The sequence below is a fragment of the Rhamphochromis longiceps genome, linkage group LG22, assembly GCF_057381845.1.
Source record: "Rhamphochromis longiceps isolate RC_006_pf linkage group LG22, R_longiceps_female_GT1.1, whole genome shotgun sequence".
NCBI classification, from domain to species: Eukaryota; Metazoa; Chordata; class Actinopteri; order Cichliformes; family Cichlidae; genus Rhamphochromis; species Rhamphochromis longiceps.
The window spans coordinates 20,652,592-20,668,853 of NC_140577.1; positions in this window are offsets into that span (position 1 = coordinate 20,652,592).

Below are 16,262 nucleotides of genomic sequence, written 5' to 3' on the forward strand. Positions count from 1 at the left end.
TCTTGATAACAAATCAGACGAGTATCAAGTTAATGCACTCCTGTACGCTATGGGAGACGCTGCTGATGATGTTTTGGCAGTTTTACCACTGTGCGATGCAGATAAAAAGAAATATGCAACTGTCAAAGAGGCATTTGACAAACATTACGTAGGAAAACACAACGTAATTTTTGAAAGAGCACAGTTTAACTCCAGACGGCAACAGGAAGGGGAAAGTACAGAGTCGTTCATCACTGCTGTGCACAAACTTGCAGAAAATTGTGCATTTGGAGCACTCAAAGACGAACTCATAAGGGACAGAATTGTAGTTGGCATAAAAGACAAAAGACTGTCTGAGCTGCTGCAAATGGACTCAGAGTTGACTCTTGCTAAAGCCATTGAGAAAGTTAGGCAGAGCGAAACGGTAAAGAAACAACAATCAATACTTCACAGCAGCGCGGCAGTGGAGAAAACACTGAACATGGACACAATACGGGACCCAGAAAGAAGTTACTAGGGCCGGGCAGTAACCCACTCAATGTTAAAGGCTGCTTCGAGGCACAGCTAGCAGTGAAAGGGCGCAGTGTTTCTCAAGACGTCTACCTTGTCAGGTCTCGTACAGCCACTGCTAAGCAGGCCAGCGTGTGAGGCTCTGGGTCTTGTGTACAGAGTAAGCACAGTAACGGAATCGGTGACAGATTTCAGGGCAGCATACCCAGACGTTTTTAAAGGTTTAGGCGTGCTGAGGGAGCCTTATCACATTGAGATAGAGCAAGGAGCTGTACCAATTAGGGCTGGGCGATATGACCCAAAATTCATATCTCGATATTTTTTTAAAGCCATAAAGTAAGAACAAAAAGAGAGTTCTTAGTCAAAGCTGTGTCCCAGATGTCACACAGGCACTTTTATTAACATACAGCATAGATGTACATGAAAAAAAACTACTCAAAAATAAAATATGAGCATTTAATAAATAATAATGCTCCATAAATAAAAGAAAACTATGTTGTTTTTGTCCATAACAAAAAGCTCACAATTGTGCAGTCAAAATGTAAACTAACAGACGCTGAGCATAACAAAGATTTCACAGCTGCTCTGTTCCCAACTTCTACTGCGTGACCGACAGCCTGGAGTTTGAAATCCGCTTCAGGTGCCATTTATGGTCCTTATACACACACAATACGGTAATATTACGTTGAAGCACAGTGCGTATCACTCCGCGAGGCTCCTCGGTAGCCGTAATGCTCCGACAATCCATCAAGCGGTGTAGCTTGGATTGACAGATTGCTGAGCGCTGTGTTCCACATAAAATCGGTTCGCGGTCATCAAGCACAACCAGAATTCATACATAAGGTTTCCCAACTTTTGAGAAAATGAAAGGATTTTAGGCTGTGCAGCCCCTGTGGGCTGCATGGCGTGAGCGTGGTTAGCTCGTTAGCACGTTGACGCCGTCCAGCCCCACGCACGGAGCGATGCGCAGTAACTCGTTAACGGAGATTTGCCGTGTTCATCTTGTCGCTGCCTGCAGGTGAAGCTATGGGGGAGGAGGGGGAGTTGTGTTCAGTGAAGGAGAGGCGAGGCGGAGTAACGTTGCGTAGAGACAAAAGTGGAAGAAAGAGAGGCAAACTTATGGCTCCACAACTATAATTATAACGTATATATCGATATAAAGGATATTGTCAGATCTTATATCTCGTATAAAAATATATCGATATTTTTAAAAAACTCGATATATCGCCCAGCCCTAGTACCAATAGCCCTATCTGCCCCAAGACGTGTTCCTCTTCCCCTCAGAGATGCAGTGAGAAATGAGCTGCACAGAATGGAAGAAATGGGTGTTATCTCCAAAGTCACTGAGCCTACAGAGTGGTGTTCTGGCATGGTAGTGGTCCCCAGACCAGCAGGAAAGCCCCCCAGAATATGTGTGGACCTCACACCCCTGAACACAGTAGTCAAAAGAGAAAGACACATCCTCCCAGCAGTAGATCAAACACTAGCGATGATGAAAGATGCTAAAGTGTTCACAAAGCTCGACGCCCGGTCTGGATTCTGGCAAATTCCGCTCACGCCAGAGTCAAGGCCACTCACTACCTTCATCATGCCTTTTGGAAGGTTTCAGTTCAATGGCCTTCCTTTTGGCATTGCATCGGCGCCGGAACATTTCCAAAGGCGAATGTCACAGATGCTGGAAGATTTTGAAGGGGTGATTTGTCACGCCGATGATGTGCTTGTATATGGCAGATACAGGCAGGAGCACGACCAGAGGTTGCACTGTGTGGTCCAAATGTTTCAGAAGGAGGGTCTCACTCTGAATGAGAAGTGTGAGTTTGCTAAAAGTCAAATAATCTTTGTGGGACACAAAGTGTAAGCAAAAGGTATTGAGGCTGATCCCAACAAGATAACAGCAATCCAGCAGCTGCCGCAGCCTCAGAGTGTGGACGATGTGCGCCGTCTCATGGGCATGGCCAACTATCTTGCCAAGCCACAATCACCACACCATTAAAGGAACTGCTAAAAGACAGAAACGAGTGGATATGGGCGGAGCCACAGGAAACAGCGTTTAGGAGACTAAAAGGGATATTAAGCTCTCCAGAAGTGCTCGCTAAGTACTCCAACTCAGCAGATACACGAGTCGCTGCAGATGCATCGCCATACGGTATCGGGGCTGTTCTCACTCAGAAACAGTCTGACAACTCCTGGCGACCGGTCACATATATCTCAAGAGGTCTCACAGACACAGAGAAACGCTACGCGCAGATAGAAAAGGAGGCGCTCGCTGTAATGTGGGCGTGTGAACGACTGTCATCTTACCTCATGGGCTTACAGTTCACTCTAATCACAGGTCACAAACCCCTGGTCCCTCTTCTGAGCACAAGAGGCCTGGACGACCTGCCTCCACGCATCCTGAGATTCCGCGTCAGGCTGCTGCGCTTTACTTTCACCATTGTCCATGTTCCAGGGAAGAACCTCGTCACTGCTGATGCTCTCTCACGAGCACCGCTGGCAGGGCCTCCTTCTGCTGGGGATCTTCAGCTGGAAAAAGAGGTGGATGTTTTCGTGGACGGTGTAGTTTCCCATCTCCCAGCAACAGATAAAAGGCTGGAGGAGATTAAGTTGGCGCAGGAAATGGATGACCTGTGTAGAAAGGTGGTGTATCAATGTGGGACAGGCTGGCCAGAAAAAGGTAAACTAGATCCAGAGTTAAAGGGGTACTGGCAATACAGAATGGACTTCAATCTAGTCCATGGTCTTCTCATGAAAGGGGAGAGACTTGTGATACCACCTCAAATGAGAGCGGAGGTTTTGTCACGTTTGCATGAAGGCCACCAGGGCATTTCAAAATGCAGGGCCAGAGCAAAAGAGTCTGTGTGGTGGCCGGGCATCTCAACCCAAATACGTCAAATGGTAGACAGGTGCGAAACATGTCAAAAACATAGGTTACAGTGCCGTGAACCAATGCTGGCAACTCCTGTTCCCGACCGCCCATGGCAAAAAGTCGGCATGGATCTGTTCGAGTGGTCAAAGAAACACTTCCTGCTGATTATTGATTTTTTTCTCAAGGTACATTGAGATAGCTGAACTGAGACACACAACTGCAGAGGTCACTATTAATGCTGTAAAAGAAGCCTTTGCAAGACATGGTGTTGCCGAGACTGTGGTATCGGATAACGGGCCGCAGTTTTCATCAGAACAGTTCAAGCACTTTGCCAAAGAGTACCAGTTCACACATGAAACAAGCAGCCCCAGGTACCCCCAAGCCAACGGGGAGGCAGAACGCGCTGTTCGTACCATTAAAGACTTGTGGAAAAAGGACTGTGACTACACCAGAGCACTGCTAGCATACAGGGCCACCCCACTGGAACATGGGCTCTCGCCAGCGGAGTTGCTTATGGGGAGACTCCTGCGGACCACGCTGCCACAAGCTGTGGCAAAGCTGGTGCCAAAGTGGCCTGACCTACAGGCTTTTCGCAAAAAAGATGAGGAGGGGAGGCGTGAGCAGGCAAAACACTACAGCCGCAGACATAGAGTCAGACCGCTTCCGGAACTATCGTCAGGACAGAAAGTGTGGATTACCACTGAAGGAACTACCGGAGCAGTAGTTGGACCTGCCAGTGCTCCCAGATCCTATGTGGTAGAAACAGACAGGGGTTTTCTGAGGAGAAATAGGAGCCACCTCAGACCAACAGGAACTATTACCAGATCTGGTCGAGTGGTGAGACCTCCTGAAAGACTGGATGTGTAATTCTCTGAAGTTATCCATTCATGCCCTATTCAAAGCTGGGTTAAGCTGTCAGAGATGTTTACAATAATGTGTTTTGTTTAAATGTAAGTGAACAAATGAGGGATGTGTATAATTTCCACGTTTCATGATGTTCCCCATTTCTGTTCTAGTGAGCGGTTTGAGACGTTATGAAGTATGTCTTTAGCTAAAAGGAGGAGGTGTAGCGGTAGACTACTGTTCTCACAAGGCTGTGTGTGGGGGGAGCTTCCGGGGTTACGAGTAAAGTTGGAAAACATCACCCGAACACGCTGCATCCAGTGTCATCATTTATAGGCTGGATGTAAGAGAACAAGATAACAATGGCCAACATCCGAAACCCGAGTCTTCAAAAACGTGCTCCACAAAGCAGCGGGTGATAACTCAGTGACATTCCCATCTTTTACATACAGTCTTAACACAGCTGGATAGTGCATCAACAGCCACTGGCATTTCCCCAGTTGCCACTTGCAGTATTATAACAAAGCAAAAGCCCTGCAGCCAAAATAAGCGTTTTCCCTTTGGACCATTATTGCAAATGAGGTAACTATAAAACTGTAGGCAGTCGATACTATATAGATATGCATTGCTTCCCCAGAGACAAGAAACGTCTGGTTTTCAGTTCAGCTCCCAATGTCACTGCATGCCCACTGCATGCTGTCGGCTACGCAGCATTCTGAGAATATGTAGTGGGCTGTGCAGTGCAGAGGAAATCACACAAGTTATAAAGTCATTTTTTGCTCATGCACCAGAGAAGCAATTTTTATTTAAACGAGTGGCTGCCAGTATCCAGGTCTCCTTAATACATCTGTGGTTTCACAGGTTTCATCGTCTAACATGGGAGCTTGTTGTAATATTAACAAAAACATCACTAACAGGAAGAAACAAGCCTGCATCTCACCCTGTGTGACACCGGCCCTCTGCATGTGGTCGTCCTCGTTTCTCCTGCTTGGCAGTGTGTCCACTCTCTCCTCTGCACATGCCCAAACCATCTCACCCTTGCTTCTCAAACTTTGTCTCCAGATCGCTTGACCTGAGCTGTCCCTCTGATGTGCACCTTTCTAACTGGTCACTCCCAATGAAAATCTTAACATTTTCAGCTCTGCCACCTCCAGCTCGACCTCCTGTACTTTTGTAAGAGCCAAACCTCCAAACCATACATCACTGCACGTCTCACTAGCATCTAGAGATCTTTCACTCTTGCTACTATCACCCCTAACACTTATCTCCACCTATTCCACCCTGCATAGGCTCCCTTCTTCCTCTCTCTTGTGCACAGCATGTAGCTTTGCATATTGAACCCTGGTATTTAGACTCATCCACTTTCATGTGCACTGTTACACCTGCCTCCATCTCATCTGCACACATGTATTCTGTCTCGCCTCCACCCACTTTCATTCTTTTTCGTAAATTATGAATTTATTATTTCAATTGGATTCACCAGTATTAAACTATCCTTTTTACAAATGTAATGCACCAGAGATCAACAAGAAGCAAGTGATCTCTTACGAGAGTTCAAATGACAACTTTTGGCTCAGAATAAAAGAAACAAGCATTAAAGCTTGTGACTATCAAAACAGCTGGCTATCTTTTTGGGGAGGTATCTTGTTTGGCTATTCCTAGTCTTACATTATCCTGCGAGCCACATGCAACCCAAAAGTGCAACAATTTCCTTTTGCTTTCTGTGACGAGTATGAGTGTTAGCAATATGGTTACGACATTTATGAGCATATCAATCAACTTTTGCGTGCTTTGAAAACACCTCTGTATCTTTGCAAACCTTCTTTAAATTCTCACTGCAGGGATAGCAAAACAGAAATAAGTTAGTGCTGCCCCTGCTGTGCCGAGACCACTCATAAAATGCTGTGAGTACCGTGGAAAATCCGAAGCACAGGCTGTGCATGAACGAGGAACTTTGGCTGCTTACCCTGCATTTAAGGCCCTGCGGTCCCTTAACTTTAAGTACTTTGGATCTTTGGCTGCATAATCATAAGGTTTTTGTGTCAGAGAATTACAACAGTGGTGTACATCCGTTTTCCTGCGCAGTAGATGTTGAAATTTGTGGCTCAGCGGTAGTTGATGTTTGCATGTTAGTCATGTGGGATCGGGCTGACTGAGAAAACAGCCTTGCAAATTTCTTTCTTTCTTTTTTCCATATTTCTCTCTCCACACGCAGCCTAATTGTTACACTCTGTTGTATAATGTAGCTTCAGTCAGCCATATAAGGATAGAATTTGGATGACAACCTGGTCTGAGAGGCAAATGACCTTTTTGAAGTGCTCTGCAGGAGGTGTGATTACAGTTAACAATGTCCTTCAGTTTGACTCTACATCAACATGTTCACAATCCTTGAAAAACTCTCCTCATGGGCTGCCCCCGACATGCACGCTGAGGTTTGTACAAGACGGGCATTCCACATCACTGACACCTCCAGCTTTTTAAGACCATTTGAGTGTAGAGACTCTGTGACTCTGAGCAATGTCAGAAAAGAATACATTCAATTGTTCAACTGTAGTCGCTACAAAAGTGCAAGGTTCAAAGAGTTATTCTGCCTCCCTGCGATGGGGGGAACGGTGTTGTTTTTGTCCGGGTCCTTTTTTGAGTCGTTGCATTTTTCTGTCACTTCTTCTAAAGCGGGAATGAACCAGCACGGAGAACAAAAACACAGGAGCGGAAATAAATTGTTGTTTGGTGGAAAACCTCTCCAGGGCCACAGCATGTTCTCTGTCGAGTGCCCTGATAATTAATAACTTGCCTCACAAATCTCATTAGAGCATAATGAGGGAACAAGTGCTATTAGAAAGACATAACGGAGACGGTTATCTTCTAAGACATATTGTAAGCCGTGGGCAGACTGACAGACTCCGCCGCGCTTTTAGGACAAACATGTTGCAAACAGAAATCTTGTTTTTATGTTGTTTGATGCACTCGGGGGATGATATCGACTTCAAACATTTTGGCTTTTGTGACTGAACAGATATTTGTTGGTTCTCATCTGGGTTTCTTTTGAGACAGGATGACTCAGTTGTTTAGGAAGGTCAGTGCCTGTATGGTAAAAATGTGCAGCAGCTTTGAGCACATCCAAACAAATCCTCTGCTCCCTGGACGGTTCGAAAAATATACTTTTTGCAAAGGCTGTTACAGCCCTCCTCATTTCTGCAGCTCTACAAACTGCAGCTACTACAACGCCTCCAATTTCTCATACCCTGGCAAATAAGACACTACGAGAGATGTGGCAGTAAACATTGTTACACAAGTGAATCAGGGAAGTGATCTGCTGTAGGGCAGTGCTTTCTTTACTTACGTTCTTAATACCAGAGGATTTAATCAAAACGGCCTAGATACTGTCGTGCAACACGCATTGTCTTCAAATAACACAGAAAGAAGTTGAAAAACAAAAGCTCATTTGAGATTATGATTTAAAAGTGTTTCATTGTAATCATGAATGAGGAGTTATTTTATCAGGTAATCTCTTCCTCTGTCTGTTTAGATATCTGCTCACTTGTTGACGAGGCAAACGGCATCAAGTGGATAAATAAAAATCCAATAGCATCTTAATTGTTCTGGGTTTTCTGAGTAAAATTGGCTTGGTCTTTTCCATCTCGTGTTTCTTTTGGGATTGATCACTGATGCTTCATCGCTCATTATCATTCAGGCCTTGGGTCCTGGCTGTTGTGTCGCTGGAGCTGTGGGCGGGTGGGTGCAGGGGGGCTCAGCCCCAGTGCAGGGGACCTCTGGTGCATCGGCCCAACTAGGGGGCTCTCTAACTGGTGGGGAGGTTGTTATATCTTTGCAGGTGGTCTCCTTTCTACAGGAGCTCACTCTGCAGGTGGGGGGAGAGATATAGGAGAGGTAGAGAATGAACTCAACCTGGGTGTCTATTGTCTAGTGTAGTTTGGGAGATGATTGGATGATGGGGTGGGTGCAGTTTTCTCTGGGGTGGAGTTGGGTGGGCTGCCCCGGACTCTGTGGGGCTGGGCGATGCTGCAGCTGCGGGCCCCGGTCCGGATGGGCCTGGGCCCCTTTGCCCTGGTGGGTTCCAGAGTGTGGGGGTGCCTACTGGGGTCAGCGGGGGAGCTGGCCCCAGGGAGGGGCCGCTTGCCCCTCTCTTTCTTCCCTCCCCATCCTCAGCTGCCTCCCTATTCCCGCTCTACCACACCCACCCACACACGCAGGGCTTGGGGTGCAGGTATGTCACCAGGGTGCAGGGGAGGCACTCCCCCTCTCTCCCCTTCTGGCCGCCTGTGCCTCAATTTTATTCTGCAACCTAGACACCCATATTATTCACACTCTCACATAACACATACATATTGGGCCTTGGGGGTGGGCACGTTCTACAGCATCCAGAGGATGGTCAGTGTACTCCAACCCACCTCTGGCGCTGGTGCCCTACCCTCAACTTTAAATGCACATAGACACTAAGGGTTTTCAGGAGCAGCCGTGCTGCTCTCTGAGAGGAAGCAGGAACCATGCTCTCCTGTGTTTTAAATGCACTTTAGAACAGCACACAGCAACACTACATATGAGCTGGCGTTGGGAGGTTTGGAGTCTTCACTCACCCCGGTTCTGTTAGCCGTCAGGGCTGGGGGGCTGGGAGGAGGTGCTGGCCGTCAGATTTGGGGCTGGGATGCGGGACCTCCCTGCTACTGCAGATAAGGAGGTGGTCTGCTTGCGTCCACCCCAGAGAGAAGGGTTACATCTCCTGGGTCTAGGTGCGGCTTGCCCCTCTGGGGGCGGGTGTACCTGGACCTTGAATATAGAGTATGTTTGGGGAGTGTGACTGTCTGTGCAGTGTCTATTTGTGTCTGTCTACACGTTGGGTGAGTGCCGAATATTTGGTTGTGCATATGGGGTGGGAATGCACGTCTGTGTCCGCGTGTGCCTGTTCGTCTGTGTCTATATGTCAGGTTGGGTCTTAGACTCAACCTCTCTGGGTACATCTCAGGCCCTCTAAAGTACGGAGGCCTATCTCCCCTCACCACACTCCCTGCCGGTGGCTGATGCCCTCAGACGTTGGTGTGTTGGTGGTCCTTGTCGACTGGGGCTGGGCGCTCATGTATGTACCGGCTCACTCCTGGTGGCCGATTGGCGGGGCCTGGCGCCTGTGGCCCGGCTGGGCCCCTTCCGGGGGGTGGGGTGCCCTCAGGCCTCTGGGCCTGAAGCTCTGTCCTCTCTGGCACAGCTGGCTGCCGGCAGAGCCCGCGGGCATGCCACTGCAACCCCCTCTGGCCTCTGCTCCGTAGCTGCTGGGTGACCTCTCGTTTGGGGCTCTACTCAGCTCTTCCCAGGAGGGTGGCACGGTTCCCCCCCTTTTGGTGGTCCTCCTCGGGTCCTCGAATTCTGGGGCCTCTGGACATCTGGGGCCTGGATTTCCTCCATACCTGCTTCATACCCTGGGGGACGGGGCTATGGCTCCCCACACTCCCTAGCAGATCGTTACATGGAGAAACCTTTGGAATACAAGCATGCTGATCCACACAGGTGTGCACACAGGTGTACACACGGGTGTTCACAGATGCGGACTACACCTTTCTTGGCTGCTTCCTCAAAGCACGTTGTGCGTTGTCTATCTTGCGTGCTGCACAATATCGTTTAATGTTTAGTATCTACTGTTATCTACTGCTAGCTAGTTTATTTAGATGGTGCTGTTTTTTATTATGTTCCTCTTTTTTTGTTTGCTTTCTCTTCTGTTTTTCTTTTTCTCCATACAGGTGATCCAGGTGTTTTGTTTGTTTTTCTTTCTTTCTTCCCCACTTTCTCACCGTCTCTTCTCCCCTCTGGTTTTCTCTCTCTCCCTCTCTTTCTTTCATTCTTTCTCCCTGTCCTATCCCCCAGTCATGTCTGTCCCGTTTGTAGCAACTGAAAATAAAATAAATACATAATTATAATAAAGGTCAATCAAATGGACCAATATGGCAAGGCCATGATGATCCACTTGGTAAAATAAATCCGCTTGGCATCTTTCTTGGCCTTAAGACAACAATTCTGATGGCTAAAGATCCAAACGGGACACAAAAAAAAACAAAACAAAAACAAAAAAACTTAGTGGGGGCTGTGTGCTTTGGAGCTGGTCCTGAGCCTTTTTTCACACCTTTACTCATGTGACGACTCACATGTCAGTCAACAACATCAGGATCACCTCCAAAGGGGACAACTCCTACTAAGGGTTAAATGTTTGGGACTCTCCACCATTTGTTACTCCTCAGCTGTAACAGGCTGATAGGGTGTTGTCGTCACCCTGCGGGTAGGCAGCATAGATACTGAAGTTTGTGAACATGATAACTTGAACAGTATCTGAAAGTCATGTCTTCAAAAATAAGGGAAAAAATCCAGCAAAGATCTGATACAGGACATGAGAGTCGCATCATCAGAAATGGTCTCTGTGGAAGGATGGCTGTCGCGAAACCATTCTTAATTCTTGCCAAATTACACAACAACTGGACTGAAACTAAGTGCATGTGATTAACCCAGCTTTTAAATTTTTAGTTCAAATGGCCATCAAAATATGCAGAGGTGGTCAGGAGTTTTACTTCAGCCAGTGTTGATGCGGATTTTGTCAAAATTGATGGAATTATGAACCCAGAAAAGTGCCACCGGATTTTCAAGTGCCACACAAGCTCATCTAAAAAGGGTGTGATTAGTAACAGCTTCATTTTTTTCAGCATGTCAAAGATCCCAAACACATTGGCAGTGCAGTAAAAGCACACCTGGAGAGAAGGCACAATGAAACACACACAGAAAATGGAACAAAATCAGCCAACATCCAAAGAAGAGTTTGAATAGCCTTCAAGAAGCCTGGAGAACTATTCCTGAAGTCTACTTAAAGAAATGATAAGAAACCTCGGCTAAGAGAGTTCAGGCTGTGTTGAAGAATAAAACGAGTCATACTAAATATTGACTACCAGGGTAGTTAGACCTGTTCAAACTCTGTTATTGCATTACATATTTTATTTCTATTTAGTTGTGCACACTTCAATAAATCAATACAGCTGTGTCCGATTTTTCTAGCAAACAATAAAGAAACAACTGGTCACTCAGTTTAGATAGAACTGTAGGTCTACAAGTTGTAAATAGAGTTTGGGTGGAACGGAACAAATTTGAACTAGAGATCTGATAATACCGACTAATTTGTCACACATACACACACAGAAAGCAAACTCCAGCACAATATAGTAGAAGAGAGTCCAATAAACTACACAGCAAAGCCATATTATTTGTCAGAATTTAAAAAAATGGTCCAAAGCCTTCCAGAGGTCTGGTGCAATAACATAAAATCAGCCTCTAAGCATACCCCTAAAAAGGCATGTTTGAGCATCAATAAATGTAAAGAGGTGACTTAAAAATAAAGATTTACCTCCTTACAGTTGACTGGGAGGTGGAAATCGATTAAACTAAATTTACAGAATGAGATAAAATTCACTCATTTGTGTGCACCAGTTACCTATCATTTATTTTTTTTTATCAAAGCTAATGTTTTACTGTGTTCATGACCAACCGGTCAAACACCAGAATCTGTTGGTAAAAGTTTGACCTTCAAGTCCTCCAGGCGAGTTTGGTCATTTAATGTGACATTGAGGTTGGTTGGAGGGTTGGTGTTGCTGCTGGGTTGAGAGCAGCACAGTATGAAACCAGAAACAGGAGTGTGAGCTTTGAGAGGTACAGTGGGGCAAAAAAGTATTTAGTCAGCCGCCGATTGTGCAAGTTCCCCCACCTAAAATGATGACAGAGGTCAGTAATTTGCACCAGAGGTACACTTCAACTGTGAGAGACAGAATGTGAAAAAAAAATCCATGAATTCACATGGTAGGATTTGTAAAGAATTTATTCGTAAATTAGGGTGGAAAATAAGTATTTGGTCACCTCAAACAAGGAAAATCTCTGGCTCTCACAGACCTGTAACGTCTTCTGTAAGAAGCTTTTCTGTCCCCCACTCGTTACCTGTATGAATGGCACCTGTTTGAACTCATCATCTGTATAAAAGACACCTGTCCACAGCCTCAAACAGTCAGACTCCAAACTCCGCCATGGCCAAGACCAAAGAGCTTTCGAAGGACACCAGGAAAAGTATTGTAGACCTGCACCAGACTGGGAAGAGTGAATCTACAATAGGCAAGCAGCTTGGTGTGAAAAAATCAACTGTGGGAGCAATCATCAGAAAATGGAAGACATACAAGACCACTGATAATCTCCCTCGATCTGGGGCTCCACGCAAGATCTCATCCCGTGGGGTCAAAATGATCATGAGAACGGTGAGCAAAGATCCCAGAACCACACGGGGGGACCTGGTGAATGACCTGCAGAGAGCTGGGACCAAAGTAACAAAGGTCACCATCAGTAACACACTACAACGGCAGGGAATCAAATCCCGCAGTGCCAGACGTGTTCCGCTGCTGAAGCCAGTGCATGTCCAGGCCCGTCTGAAGTTTGCCAGAGAGCACATGGATGATACAGCAGAGGATTGGGAGAATGTCATGTGGTCAGATGAAACCAAAGTAGAACTTTTTGGTATAAACTCAACTCGTCGTGTTTGGAGGAAGAAGAATACTGAGTTGCATCCCAAGAACACCATACCTACTGTGAAGCATGGGGGTGGAAACATCATGCTATGGGGCTGTTTTTCTGCCAAGGAGACAGGACAACTGATCCGTGTTAAGGACAGAATGAATGGGGCCATGTATCGAGAGATTTTGAGCCAAAACCTCCTTCCATCAGTGAGAACTTTGAAGATGAAACGAGGCTGGGTCTTCCAACGTGACAATGATCCAAAACACACCGCCCGGGCAACAAAGGAGTGGCTCCGTAAGAAGCATTTGAAAGTCCTGGAGTGGCCTAGCCAGTCTCCAGACCCCAACCCCATAGAAAATCTGTGGCGGGAGTTGAAAGTCCGTGTTGCTCGGCGACAGCCCCAAAACATCACTGCTCTCGAGAAGATCTGCATGGAGGAATGGGCCAAAATACCAGCTACTGTGTGTGCAAACCTGGTAAAGACCTATAGTAAACGTTTGACCTCTGTTATTGCCAACAAAGGTTATGTTACAAAGTATTGAGTTGTATTTTTGTTATTGACCAAATACTTATTTTCCACCCTGATTTACGAATAAATTCTTTACAAATCCTACCATGTGGATTCATGGATTTTTTTTTCACATTCTGTTTCTCACAGTTGAAGTGTACCTCTGGTGCAAATTACTGACCTCTGTCATCATTTTAGGTGGGGGAACTTGCACAATCGGTGGCTGACTAAATACTTTTTTGCCCCACTGTAGATAAATGAAATGGCCCTCTGAGTCTTTGTGTGTAACCCAGCTGAGCTAGAGTAAAAAAAGGCACCATTTCTTGGATATCCTTGTGCCTTCTGCTCAGTTGCTCAGCTGAATTTCTGGCCATGAAAGCAGAAAATACCCCAAACCCTGGGTGAAAGAGTGGTTCAGCATACTCAGTCAGTACACTTGAGCCGGAATGGGTGGACATTAAGAGGTCCAACGCGCGGGCAGGGAAGAAAAGTAAAAATCCTTGACAACAGTGATCGGAGCAGTTTTAGCTACATGACGGTTTTAGGCGACCTTGAAGCAAACTGGAAGCACTTTTCAAAAAGCACGGCTGGAGATTTAGATGTGGACCAGTGTCATTTCATCTTTTAACACAGCTGAGCAAAACGCTCCACATGATCACTTTTATCTACGATTAATGGGCGCACACCACATATTTTGGGATTGGTCCAGTGTACTGTGAGATTGTTGCTGTCAGGGAATGAATGGCTTGAAATAAGCAGCTGCTGACATTTTTCTGAAAGGCTCCACGTTAACCTTTTCTCCAGACGGAAGCGTCTCGCAGCAGTTTGCTGACATTCTTGCACTGTGCGGGTCTAACGAGGGGTTTTAGAGAATTTAGGAGACTTAAAGCTTATTGTGTCTTCATAATCAGTACAGTATGCATACAGTTTCAGACTTGCATTGACTGTTCAGGTAATTATTTAATGACAGTCTGCAGGTGGGTTGCTTGGCAGAAATTTAATTGCGAGTTTCTTTGTGACAAATATTTGAGCAACAAATCTGGCTGCATGTCCAGTTCATAGCTTGTGCTGCAGATGGACTCCCAGTTTTTATGGTCTTGTTTTATGGTGAAGGTAGTCGCTATTCTGCTCTGCAGCCGCCGTGAACTCAGCATAGCAGCATAGGAACAAGCGCTTCACCTTCAGCAGCTTAGAGCGGCTTCCCAGGTCAGAGAGGATCTTCACAGAGGATCTCCAGAGATGGAGATGAAGGACTGCAGTCCCTCATCAGCTGCAGTCTAAAGCCTTGATTGTACTCTGTTGCTGACATGGACACAGACAACTGGAGACAATACAACACAGCAGTCATTCCTGTAATATTTTGCTGAAGTCTTCTTGAAATCCACCTCCCTTGGGTGTGTGAGCAGTATGTGAATTTTAATGCAAATTCTTCTACGACAAGTCAGAAAAAACAAGCAGGTACGCAGACGTCCACGCAGATTCTCAGCGTCGTTATTGACTAAATGTATGTCTCACTGACCCGAGCGCGCTCTGGCAGACTCAGGTTTTATCAGATGCAGTCTAAAGCCTTATTATACTCCACTGTGGACATGGAAAGAGACAGCTGGAGACTCCACATCCTGTAATACACAAAAAGAATCACCTGATTTCAAAGGAGTATTTTTTTCAGTAATAGACATAGAAGCTTGCGGTAAATTTGAAAAATATGGTTGAATAGTTTTACATACAAAACTTCCAATCTTCATAATTGTTTGAATGAATGTGTTCCCCTCGTGAAGCACAGCTTATGTCTATTTGATAGTCCAGCTCGCTCCATACTTTTGTGAGCATGTCTGGAGTCACTCCAGCCGCTGCTTTTGTTATGCTATCTACCAGCAACAGGGTGAAACTCACAAATCCCCTCTTTCTAACAGTACATGATTTGATAATTACTGGTGAACGGCTGCAGAATTAAAGTGCTTTGAAATAGGATTATCCTTTTTGATACAGCCTGTAGAGGTCTGCTAGCAATCTGGCACCTGGAGCGCATGCGTAGTATCTAACTGTAATGCAAATTCTCCACAGACGAGTCAGCACAGTCGCAGCGTCTGATGGCCAACTTTCCATCACTCAGGCTTAAGTGGACTCTAGTGGATTTTCGGATACAGAAAGAAAAAAGGCCTAAAAGTAAAATTATACTTCTGTGGTTACTGTGGAACTTCGTAACAAAACCCTAAACCATAACCTACGGCGAAACCAGACATGTTGCTGTCTAGAAATGTAACTGCATGTCACCGCTAACGTTAACAAGTATGAATGTGGCCATGGTGTCAGCCACCGGCGTACGCTGTATCGTAGGTTCTACATAGATTCACCACAGAAGTCTTAATGAAGCTCAAGACTGTAGAGTTAAAATTTGACCACAGATTGAGCGACTCAACCAAGAGGAACCTGAATGATAATGAGCGACGAAGCATCAGTGATCAATCCCAAAAGAAACATGAGATGGAAAGGACCAATAGCTAAACTGTCAAACTATGAGTAAGGGGACTGTCTACAAGTACTTTGGATGAATTTTTAAAAAGTAATAATAGTCTAAGATGAGATATACTTTGGGGGGCCATTAATAATCTGGCAAACCTCCCCAATAAAGTCTTTGCGAAGCACTAAAAGTAGTCTGCTAGCTAATGTTAGCCTGAAGGCTAGGATTATTGCTGTGTTGTGAAAAGCCTTTGCTTCATCTTACCTGTACTCTGAAACTATACAGAAGCTGGTTGTTTAGCAGTCAGCCTTTTAAATATCCTCTCATCAACTTCTGGCTTCTTGTAGATTCTCCTTTAATAGACGTTGTAAAAATGTTGAGTCGCTCTTTGAGTTTGCAAGCGCTTTGGGGTTTTTAAAAGTAGTTCTGTAAACCAATTATATTACTGTATATCCTGGGCCAAACACTGATTCTGACCAATGTCCAAGACTGCATTTCTCCTTAAAATGTTGGGTGAACTGTAGATTATTCATCTCAGAAACTGCTTTGGT